Source organism: Rhopalosiphum maidis, chromosome 3 (genome assembly GCF_003676215.2).
Source record: "Rhopalosiphum maidis isolate BTI-1 chromosome 3, ASM367621v3, whole genome shotgun sequence".
NCBI classification, from domain to species: domain Eukaryota; kingdom Metazoa; phylum Arthropoda; class Insecta; order Hemiptera; family Aphididae; genus Rhopalosiphum; species Rhopalosiphum maidis.
Window position 1 is genome coordinate 9,967,050 of NC_040879.1, and position 12,555 is coordinate 9,979,604.

Genomic DNA, 12,555 nt, shown 5'->3' on the forward strand with positions numbered 1-12,555 from the left:
AGTACTTAACACTGTGAAATAGATAGCCCCTGGTGATCAATCTGTTAATTAACTTATAAACACATAAAATGCTACGTTCGAAAGTATCACAAGGAATTTACATAATATTATTTCGTAATAATTCATAACTAGTTTATGGAAGTTTATCACATAAAACACCTTTAAAAGTGAATTATAAAAGTATGCATTCTTATTGGGTTTGATATTGTGTATTTTAGCAGGTATTAATTATTTTTTCCCAATTACGACGACGGCAAATGGCGATAGCGATGTCGACAATGCGGCTGTGAGCCAAATATGTATTAACTTATTATTTTTGTTGTATAATTATTTATTTTTTTTCATTTTTCCTTACATCGAATTATGAAGATTATATTAAAATATTATCCAATTCTGATGGCTTGTGAAAAGATAGATGTAATATCACGCTCCCGGTGGTTTATTTTTTAACCACAGCTATAGGTGAACCACATCAGACATTAGCCATATACTAGTTAGAAGCCATTCGTTGCAGATGCTGTGCGCCATGCTTGTTCGTCACGACTTTAATAAGTATATTATACTATTATGTGGTTCGTGTTAAGCAATAGTGTAGTTTAATAATATTATTATATTTGCACTGGAAGGCATAATATTTTATGCGGCGTGCGTATGTGTAAATACGAGCTACGACGGTATATTTGAAGAGTAGCTACTAACATTGTGATGTTATTTATTTTAAAAATATAAATTATTTGTTAATTTATAATCCAATAGGGTCAGCCCTATTGTAGTGTAGAGTGTGATACAAATGACCGCTGTGTCATATTATATTATATTATGAATATATAAATATGTACAACAATGTTCAAGAAAAAACCATGGACTAATTAAAGTTATTATATATTTTGTTAAATATAATTGACATCTACTTATAAGTATTAAGATTTGTATCAATAAAATCGAAGGTAGTGTGATGACTTAATTGGCTATTTCCAAATTTCTAACAAAAAGATTTTGATTTCGTAAATAGTAAGAGGGAATTCGAAAATTGATTTTACATCGTTTACGAAATTTCGAATCGGCATATTAGTCCCTAGAATTGGGTAGGTTCATTTCATAATTAATTCGTTTATACTTTTTAAAAATATAAATTGAATATTATCAAGATGTAAACACGAATGGACACCAAATTGCTGAGCATATTAAAGGAACGGATTGTACCAGTGAGCAATACATTGTTTTTAAAATGGAAAAGTGGGTTTATTACATTTTTCAGTGTTTCCATGTATGAAACATAACTTTTTATAAGATTTGCCGATTTACTTTTAAGGATAAATCTGATCTGAATTGAATACAAGGTTTTTTATCGAATGAACTCTATTAAAGGTTGTATTATTCAATAAATGGTTGTAAGTAATACGATTTTTACAACCGGTGACTAAAACAATTTTACATTACTCTACTTAAAGGTACCTAGAAAATTATTTTTACTTAAATTTAAAAATGTATACCAATTCCTGGTTAGTTGGTTGAATCTGATATTCAATAAATGTATGTATACATTTTGCATGTTTTTTAAAAATAAGAAATCTTATGTTATTACTAAAAATTTGAGGTAAATCAACGCTCCTGACGGATTATTATCTAACTACTGCTATAGATGAATCTCCTATACAGCAGCTAGTTGTTTCAAGTTTCAACTGAACTAAAATATAATATAATGAGTTTAATAATTATGTGGTACAATGGTAACAATAAATAAGTAGCTGCTGGCGTGTGTGGGGTTCACTTATAGCTGTGGTTAAATAATAATCCGCCGGGAGTATGGATTTTATAGTTCCAATGGTTGTAACTAGGATATTGACAGTACCTACAGATGTCTGGCATGACTATAATGCGATTTGCGTTAGTACGAGTTAAATAATATCATATTTGATCTTGAACGTATTATATTATGTTATGCGGTGATCATAACATATTGAGATATATCTTATGTAAAATATATTTTATGGATGTGTAAATCGTAATGAATGAATAGCAGCTGTCAATTTGGCAACACCAAAACTAACCGAAATTTTGCAAATACTGTTTAGGTGAAATTTTCACCGTGAAAATACGAACTGCACTAATTTGCTCATACGAAATGAAAAATTCTAGGCGCGAATGCATATGATTTACTTTTTAAGAAATATTATTTCTTATGGTTTTGTTTGTTTATTAGATATTGACACGTGTGGGCATATTAGCTTACAATTTTCTGAAAACACTGACTTAACCTAACCTACTGGGTAACCAAACTATTTATTTAAAAATAAATTTTTCTGGTGTAACGATGACCACTAGATGTTCCAAAATATATCAAAATTCAAATGCCATAAGCAATTTAATATTTTTGTTTATAAATGCATTTAACTTATAAAAGTTATTGTTGTGTTAACTTTGGTCCTTCAACTTTCATTGCAAGAGAATTGATTTTATGCTTAAGGCAATTAAAAGTAAATTAAATTAATCAAACTGATGGTATGCACGCATACAATTAAATTCACGTAATTTCATTGAAGTTATTTTAACTTTTTTAAGTTATTTTTTTAGTTACATTAAATTGAATTAGAGCAATATAAATTACATCTTTGAATTAATATTATATTAATATTACACTAATTATTCCATCCATGATCAGGATTCTTTAATATTAAAATTACCTTATCAATCAATACATGAAAATCGTTTAACAGTTTAAACATTTTTTTTATTAACAAACTATAATATAATAAAACATACAAATTTCTTTTTTTTTTAATATAATTTTTCCAATAATTCAATAAAATAAGATTATTTTTTTTTCCATTACATTTTTAAATTGAATTTTGCTAAAATATTTTGCCACCCCTAGATGTGCCTACCCTGCCCGCCCCCCAATACGGTCGTGGTCAATACTTTTTTTTTAAATTTATTTATTGTTATATACACCGGATGGTAGTTAACTCCCGATTTTATAGTAAAATCTCCCCATGGCAAAACTCCCTGGTCAATATTATGGTTACCTGTAGGAAATATGTATGCTCATCAGAGTCAGCATTTTTAAATTGAAATATACATTAAAAATAAAAGTTGCAATGAATTAAACAAAACAAGTTACAACTGTAATACAAAAAATAATGAAAACATTATATCTCAAGAAATTTTAGGTTAGAAATAGATACCATAAGTTTTTTTAAAATCTGTGTTTCTATTATCAAAAAAAATTAAATTTAAACATTTTTATTGTATTTTGACTATAGTATATTATAGCTCATTGCTAGAGGCATTCATTTATAATTTATGTTATTATTATTATGATTATATGATTGGCTATTTTTAAATGAAACTTAAATTTATATTAGATTTATTTTATGATTTTTATTAAATTAAATATATAGTACTGAAGACCCGGGAGAATTTACTATCTGTACAATCATAGTTACAATAAGAATATAAGCTATATAAAAAAAAAAAATATGAATCTGTTGATAAAAGTAGCCACCCAAAGACCACACTTTTAAGTGAATGTTTTCAAATAACAATATATATTTTTTTCTTAGATTAGGTTTATAGATTTACACCAATTGCGTTTTAAGCGCCTTGGAGGATAATCAGGAATAACATTTGTTGAAAGAGCTTAAAGTAGGGGGTTCGAATGCGATGCTTGACGATTGTGGAATCTTTTATATGATATTGCTTCCATTTACAGATTTAAATTTCAAATCTTAGTGTTGATTTGATACATATGTGGGAGAGTTCATTAATTTCCTTAATTATTTATAGGAATGTAATCCGTTTTCCAATATAAGTTCTTATTAAAATTTTTTTGTTTTAATAGATGAAATGTGCATTGAAAAAGGGCAAATAAACTTAGCACGTTGACACATCAAAAAGACAATAAATAAAAACCAATAAACTATGTTTAGTAATCAAAGATCACATATTTATAGTTAAATTGAACTAATTTGATGATAATGATCACGATATATTTTAACTGCAGAAATGTTCGCGTGGAATTTTGTGCGTTATTATTCATATAGATTAATATCCAATTGAATTTACAGTTTGTGTATCTAGTCTTAATTGTATTCTGTCCATTGCTTCAATTATTTTGGCTTCAGTACTTTTGTGTTCAAAATCGCCAATATCGGTACCCAATTTCTAGATTGCATTGACACTAAGCGTTGGTTTATTTCTCTGCCCGTAGTCTATTACCAGTGGTAGTGTTTATTCGCCGTTCATTAAAATTCGTATTTGTTTAATTTGGTCATCTGTATTAATTCCATCACATATATTGCATTTAATTAAGTCCTGAAATTTCCTTTTATAATATATGGGTTGGATCCTAGCATTACCATTTTACACATTAAGACAGTTCTTATCTCTACAGGAATGCCCATACCATCAGTAGCGGTTCTTCTAGCGTATGAGCAGGATGAACAGGCCAACAATAACGGGTGGGCAAATTTTGTAAGAAATGGAAAAAAAATAATGACTACTGACCTAATTTCTTTAAATTGAAATAAATTTATTAGAAATAAATACTACATTTATTTTCTTGGGGTATGGTTGCATATTTAAAAGGGTCTAGGGGGGCACCTATTCTAAATCCAGCACTTAGTAGATGTGATGCTGGATACAGCTTAAGTTTTGGAATAGTGTGTCCTCATCCTCAAGATCCTGGATCGTATGCCCATAGCTCAAAAGTACACTATCCAAAACTATTCACGCCACGTTTTGTGAGTGTTACAATATATTTTAGATTATTCTGTAAAAAAGAAAAAAGAAGATCTGATAAATGCAATTTTTTATTTGTTGTCGTTTTCCTTAAATGTTTAGTTTGCCGACGTTTTAAATTTAAATTTAATTCTAAAATTATCTACGTGGCCTACCATAACTGACGGGCTATTAAATATTTTTCTGATTGGAATGTTAAAATACAATTGCAGCCAGTTTTCATTTATAATTTAAAATGCTGATATTGGACTCTTTCTATTTTTAGTAACTGAAATTTAAAGTCTTTAAATTTTCCCATTAAAGCACGATTCAATATGTAAATCTGATTTTTTTCTAATAACGGTGTTTGCGAAATTAAAAAAATGTTATTATATAAAACAAAATATTTATTTAAATGCAAAATACTTTGGTTCGATTACATTTCTTACATTTTTAAATCATAACTATAGTTATTAATATATATATATATATATTATTTCTTTTCTTGTTCCTCGACTTTATGTAATTGGAATTTTTTTTTCCTTTAATAAATAATATTATTATTATATTTTAATTTTAAAGTATTTGGGTTTATTTGATGCATAATTATTTGAATTATTCACAATTATTTCCAACACTTGTTGGTCGAAAAATAGCTCCAATAGTTCGTAGTTGTAAAGTATTATAATATAGATTTGGTTTTTGATTATCATTAAAAATATTCGGAGTTTTGAGGTCTCCCTGACGCTATAATACACAATGATGAGCTATAGTTTATTAACAATGTTTTTTTTAAAACAGGTGTAGTACATATAGATGTGTGGGCATGAATTTTATTTTTTTTTTTCATTTTTCCTGTCACTGAAAAAGAAAATGAAATCCTATGTCCTATCTAGTATCTTATTATATATAAATATTATCTAACTGCTGGCTTGTGAAAAGCTAGATGTAATACCACGCTCCCGGTGGATTGTTTTTAACCACAGCTATACGTGAACCACATCAGTCGACACCACAGTAGTGCAGTAACCAGTTACTAGTTAGCTGCCAGGCGTTTCATATTGTATCGTACGCACGTTTGTCACACATCTATTTAATAGGTATATAATATGATTCGTGTTAATGAATAGTGTATTTGCACTTGAAGGCATGATACATTATGCGGCGATCGTAACATATTACGATATCCTTGATGTATAATTTTATGAAAGTGTGAAACGTAATGAATCAATAGCACTTTCGCTGTTACAAACTACCAATCGAAATTTTGTAAATGCTACGTACGTGTAAATACGAGCTACAGTATATTATTGGGAGAGTACCTACTAACATTGTGATGTTAATATATCTAAGCACAAATAAAATCAAATTTGCATAAAAAAAGTATAAGAAAAACTTCATACTTCATCTATATTATTATCAATTTTGGACTGGTTGTACATAATTGTCGCGGTACCTTGTAAAGGTTTTCGGCGTTTCTACAAAAAATAAATTTATGAAATGTATTGTCGAGTGTTGGTTCATATTTTAGGGCTTCTCTATTTTCACCCTGTTGCGGTGGATGCTAAACTTCAGGCAATATTGTTGGACGTAGTTGTGATCTTGTTGGACCTCGCCTTCTTCATGTTTGGCACGGACGACATAATCGTGATTCATCAGCGCCATTTTAAAAAGTTTTACCTACACTGAAAAAACTTGAAAAATATTAAACAAATAAAAGAAATATAAATTATAATTAAAGCTGGTTGGTCTTAAAAAAACTGATGGCACTTATTATTTGTCTTCATTAAATAATGAAAATAACATTCTTATCTAATTATATTTAAAATAATTTCCAACTTTACTATCTTGTGTTAAATTAGATGTAATTCCATGTTCACGGCGGATTGTTATTTAACCACTGCAATAGGTGAACCTAACCAGACAGCAGCTAGTTATTTAGTTGGACGCCAGTCGTTGTTAATGTGCTCTATATTCGTTCGGCACAACTTAACTTTGAGCTGGAACCGAAGAATACACTTTTTAATAGCATTTATAAATTCCCTGGAGTCACGACCAATGGAGTAACACCATTTTGGCGTCTTATGATATTGTGTAAATAATTTTTATTTAAAAAAAAGCGTCGCCGCCTCTGCCACCTCTATCGCCATCACCACTTCGCTTTCGCAGCTCTCGCTGATATACGCCGAGCCGCGGCTTTCTTTGTCGCACTATTCGTAGATATTGTAGGAGCTGTACACATGTTGTGTACTCAAATATTTAAATATCTTAACGGTTAGGATTTATTTTTAAAAGGGATTACTACGCTTAAAAATCCGTGATAAACGTTATAGCTAGTTAGAATACTGTGATTTCGTAACAATTGTTGATTTTAGTTGTATTAAGAAGCCAAATAGGTGCAGTACTATAGATGTATATGGTGTGGTTCAAAGATTTAAACAGGTTAAAACCTATGGAGTTATGGAGTAAAAGTGATCCAGTCCCGATGACACCTTATGTCATTGTCCGCACAGCTTGCGATGTATACATCTATCGTATCACAAGACTTTTATCTTCTACAGATGGTGACACTAGTATACATAGTGTTCTTACCATCGGTGAAAGCCGATTTTTTTTACACCAAATAATGAAAATGACATTTTTATCTAATTATGTTTAAAATAATTTTTAACCTTACTATCTTTAGTTAAGTTAGATGTAATGCCATGTTCATGGCGGATTGTTATTTAACCACTGCAATAGGTGAACCTAACCAGACGGCAGCTAGTTATTAGTTGGACGTCAGTCACTGTCACGTTCAGCACAACATAACTAGGAATTGGAACCGAAGAATACACTTTTCAATAGCATTTACAAATGTGGAATTACGACGAATGGAATAACACCATATTTGCATCTTCTCCTATAAATGCACTGGTGCGGCTACCTGATTATGTGACCTGGATTATTCCTTCCCCTTCCTCTTAATTAACCCCTTTCAGAGTGGTTTTGAGTGTGATTAGGGGAGACACTGCGTGTGCGACTTTGGGTCGAGTTGGTGGATGGCGATGGTGATCGATCATGGCCTATCATGGCGATTGGGCGGCGGCGGCTGCTTCATGTTTTTTCTAATTTTAAAAATTACTTTATTGAAATATAATCAATTAAATAAGGTGAGAATTTAAAAAGTGTATTAAATAATTTATATCATGTTTTAAATTATTACCATTCATGTACTTATAAATTATGATGAGTGATGATATTTTGAGAATAATTAAACTATTTGATATTAAACAAGTATATTTAAATATTCAGTTAAGTAATTATTATTATTATTATGTTGATAGCTAATTTTGGTAATAACACCAGGACATGAGTTCCTAAACCGGTAATGTCGCGGAAAATCCGGGACGAATGGCCATCCTAAGGTAAATATACAAAAGGAATGAATTTCAATTGCATGTTTAAAATTATAAATCATAATGAATAAAGGTTTTTTTAGTTACAACCGGTCTCCGTCCTCCCTGGTTAATTCTGGATTGAAAAAATTCAGTAAAAGGAATTGGAAATGTTTATGCATTCCAAAAATAAAATAATAATATAAATAGAATAAAATAAATATTACCAAGACCATGTTTGCGTCCTTCCCGATAAAAGCATCGTGACCTGGCTTATTTCTTTCCCTTCCTCTATCTCAACTCCTTTCAGAGGGGTTTTGGGAGCGGTCGGTTATAATGGTGATAATGAGCGGTGATCATCATCGTCATCGTCATGATGGGGCGGTGGCAAAGGTTGCTGCTGCTGTTTTGCTGTTATTGATTCATGTTTCTTTAATTTAAAAAAAATTACTATATTATAATATAATCAAAGAGTTTAAATATATAATTTAATATTTGGAATTTATAAAGTGTATTCAATAATTTATATCATGTTAATTTAAATTATTACAATTCATGTACCTATAAATTTGTTGTGATGACATTTTGAGAATAATTGAACTGTAATGTTAAATATGTATATTTTAATATTCAGTTTACTTCCATGTGAGAGTACCAACAGTGAGATTATAATATTCTAAAAAAACCGCTTCACGCAGGACTAACTATTAAGAGTACACAATTTATAGTACCCATATTTACTTAATTTTTCACACTGCACAAAGGAAAAATATCGTTATTATTTTTGAGTTTTGAAAACCATCTATCAATTAATACCTATTATAAATGTTTTAATATGGGTATTCCTTAATATAAAGAAACAGAAAATTCGAAAAAAATTGTATTAGCTGAAAACCATAAATTTATTAAGATAATTTTTTTTTTAAAACGGGTAAGTGGATGTCGCTCTGGTCTACAGTAGGTTAAAAATGGTTATCTGTTTAAAGGATGGTATTAAATCTGAATTCAATGATATAATATCAATGTATATTAAGACGGTTTGTCAGTCTAGGATATTTTATATTATAGACTGACAAACCGTCTTATTATTTATTAGTTATTAATAATAAATTGTGTCCGGACTCATTTTACCTAAAGAAAAATAAATACATACCACGAATATTTTTTAAATGTTCGTTGAGGTTGGGCTTATAATTAAATGTTTTAAGGCATACGGTACACTAAAAACAAGCATCCGCATGTTTTTTTTTTTTTTGGCGGGCGATCAAATTATCTATACGTGCGAAAATTGACAATTTTTATGATAAAACGAATGAAAATATAATGTTTAAAAATTAAACAGAGTGCGTAAATAAAACTGAGCTAAGGTCTGTGAAAACACCGAGAGAGCAAAGGCAAAGTGAATGTAAAGGTGCCGGTGTCTGGAACAGACTGAATCTATCTCGGCTACCGACAGATTCTGCGTCTCACTGGATTCCTTTCCCCTCGATTAGTTACATTATCTTTGTTTTCTCATTGTCTATTTTAAAGCCTATTTTCTTCGCTGCTTCTTCTAACACTTTGGCTCTGTTAGCTGTGCCTTCAATCGAATCACCTATTATATCTAAATCGTCAGAAAAACCGAAGAGCCGTATCTTATTCTGGCTGATAAATAAACCACCTTCATTGTCCTGTAGCTTCCTTATTACCTTCTCTAGGGCAAGATTGAATAGTACTGGTGGGGATAGGGCACTCTCTGTTTTAGTCCGATTTCTACTGTTAAGGTTCCTGATGTTACATTTTGTTTTATACTCTGTAGTTCGTGTTTTCCATATATATTTTAGTTAGTGCTATTAATATTTTGGAAACCAAACTCGTACGTAATATTGTAAATACTCTCTCTGTGGATATTATCATAGGCTTTTTTAAAATCTATTTATTTAATAGTTTATTTGACCTATTATGGACATTTGTTCTGTGGTTGAACGGCCTTTCCGGAAACCACATTGGTATTCACCTAAACAATTCTCCGTATAAGGGACAATACGATTTAGTAGTATTCAAGAGAAGATCTTGTACGCAGAGTTCAAGATCGATATCCCTTCATAATTGTCACCTTTTGTCTTGTCTCTTTTTTTTGTGCAATGGTATGATGATTGCCTCATTCCAGCAATCCGGTACTCGTTCTTCCATCCATATTAGCTGGTACAGTCTGTAGATTACATTTAGCTCCCCCCCCCCGTATTTTATGAGTTCTGCTTGAACATCATCGCTACCCGGTGCTTTCCAATTTTTCAGGCTTATTATTGCAATTTTTATTTCTTCTAGATTAATATCCTCTACATAAGGCTCCGCCTTTTCATATTCGATATGTATTACAGGCTGAGCTGGCATCCTATCATTTAATAATTTTTTAAAATATCCTTTCCATCTCTCAACTCTTGATTCTGGCTCCATTAACGTTTGTCCGTCTGGGTCTCTGATTCCATACAGGGTTGAATTGCTTATACTGTTTAATGACTAAAAAAGTTTCTAGTTCTCCCTTGAGTAGGGTCATTCTCTGCGGTTTGTAGCATGCTGTTAAAGAATTTTCTTTTATATTAATATTTATATACTACACCATATATTCAGAATCAGAATTGATTGTAAACGGTATTAGTTTTCTTGTAAACAATTAATTGAATGAAAATTTATTAGTTAAAAATATTTAAATAATAAAAAAAAAAACAAATAATTTATATTTAAATAATTAATCAAGGTTAATTAAAAAGTAAAAATGACTTTTGCAACTGCAATATGTTATTTTAGCGCTGACTATTTCATATATTTTTTTCATTTTAATAGTCTTTATCCATAACACCACAAACAAAAGTATCATTGTCGTCGATGACAATATAAACAAATGTATCCATGAGTCCGCAAGCTCTGATAGACTAATACTGTAAGAAAACAAATCTAAGCATCATATAAACGTAATAAATGACTTCATAATATTGAAGATCTGTTCCGCAAAAAAGAATTATTTATACATTATCTTAGACTACAAAATAATTAAAATTTATATAATTTATTATATTCATTATTCAAACTCCACTCATATACACCCTTACCCTAAAAAAAAAATTAATTTCCTTGATTTATTTTTGGCAATTCTATTTTTCGTAGTTATCGTAGTTATTTTATCGTATACTTTTAAGTCATAAGTGTTATAATAAAGAAAATATAAAATGATCATAGAAATTTAAGATTTAAATTTGTCCATGACTATATAAAAAAATGTATCTAAAAATGTATACGTCAGATATTTTTTTCATATTGCAAATGGATAATTTAAAAATCTTTTTAGACTTCAATATTAGCAACCTGGACGTTTTTCAAATATCCATTAACACCTAATTTCTTTATTATTGCACTTATCGTATCCACCATTTACGAGGCAGCAAACCAGAAGGGAAAGATTAAGGTATAAATATTAATATTATATTGTTTTATACAATAGACATAAACTAAAGTTATATTCTTTTTCAGACAGCCTACCAGTTACGAGGCAGCGAACCAAAAAGAACTAAGATTATAGCAATTATATTAAACAAATTTAATTTAAAAAAAATAAAACATGCATACTAGCCAGGTTCATTTAAATTATATAGTCATATATAACAGTTATTGTACCCCTTTACCCTTATATATACAAAAATATGCAATCTTCACAATGCTACTCTTTCCAACAAGAATATTTGATTTTTAGATTTATTTACTTATTATAGTTTGTTAATTTAACTAGACTTTTTTATTATTGATATACGGTTTATGAATAAAAAATATAAAAAAATATTAATAAAAAAATCTTACCCCCACCCGGAGTTTTTTAATTTTTACGGAGGCGGTTTTTGATCAGGAATTCCGGGAAAAGCGAGAGGAATTGGCAGGAATAGCGTACTAAATATTGGCGTTGGAAAAAGTTGGAAAAGTCAAATGGGTGGGGTTGGGGAAATGTACGTTCAGTACGCGGCATTTGACAAACGGCATAAGATTTGACCCAATAGTGATTAGTAATATTCATATACTACTTAAAGAAATATACAATTGTTTAATTATATGTATATAATTTATTGAATATTAAAATACACCAGACTTAGGATAATTATTATTGTTGGATATAAATATTGCATTACCAAATTTCGGATCTACTCGATCCAAAATGGACGTTGCGATTATGTTCAATTTAATTTGAATTTTTATTATCGTAAAATATATCTAACGAATATAACAACAAATTTGTATTAGCTAATTTTTCCAATTTTATATTTAGATACATTTCTTACTTCTACCTTGTTACATCTTAACTCTAATATCTTAAAAATTAAATTACACCAATAATCAGTGCTAACAATTTTTTTTTTTTTATGTTAAACTTTTTTTATAATTTTTTTCTTCCGAAAATCATGCCCACTATCACATATAATTTTATAAATCTTTT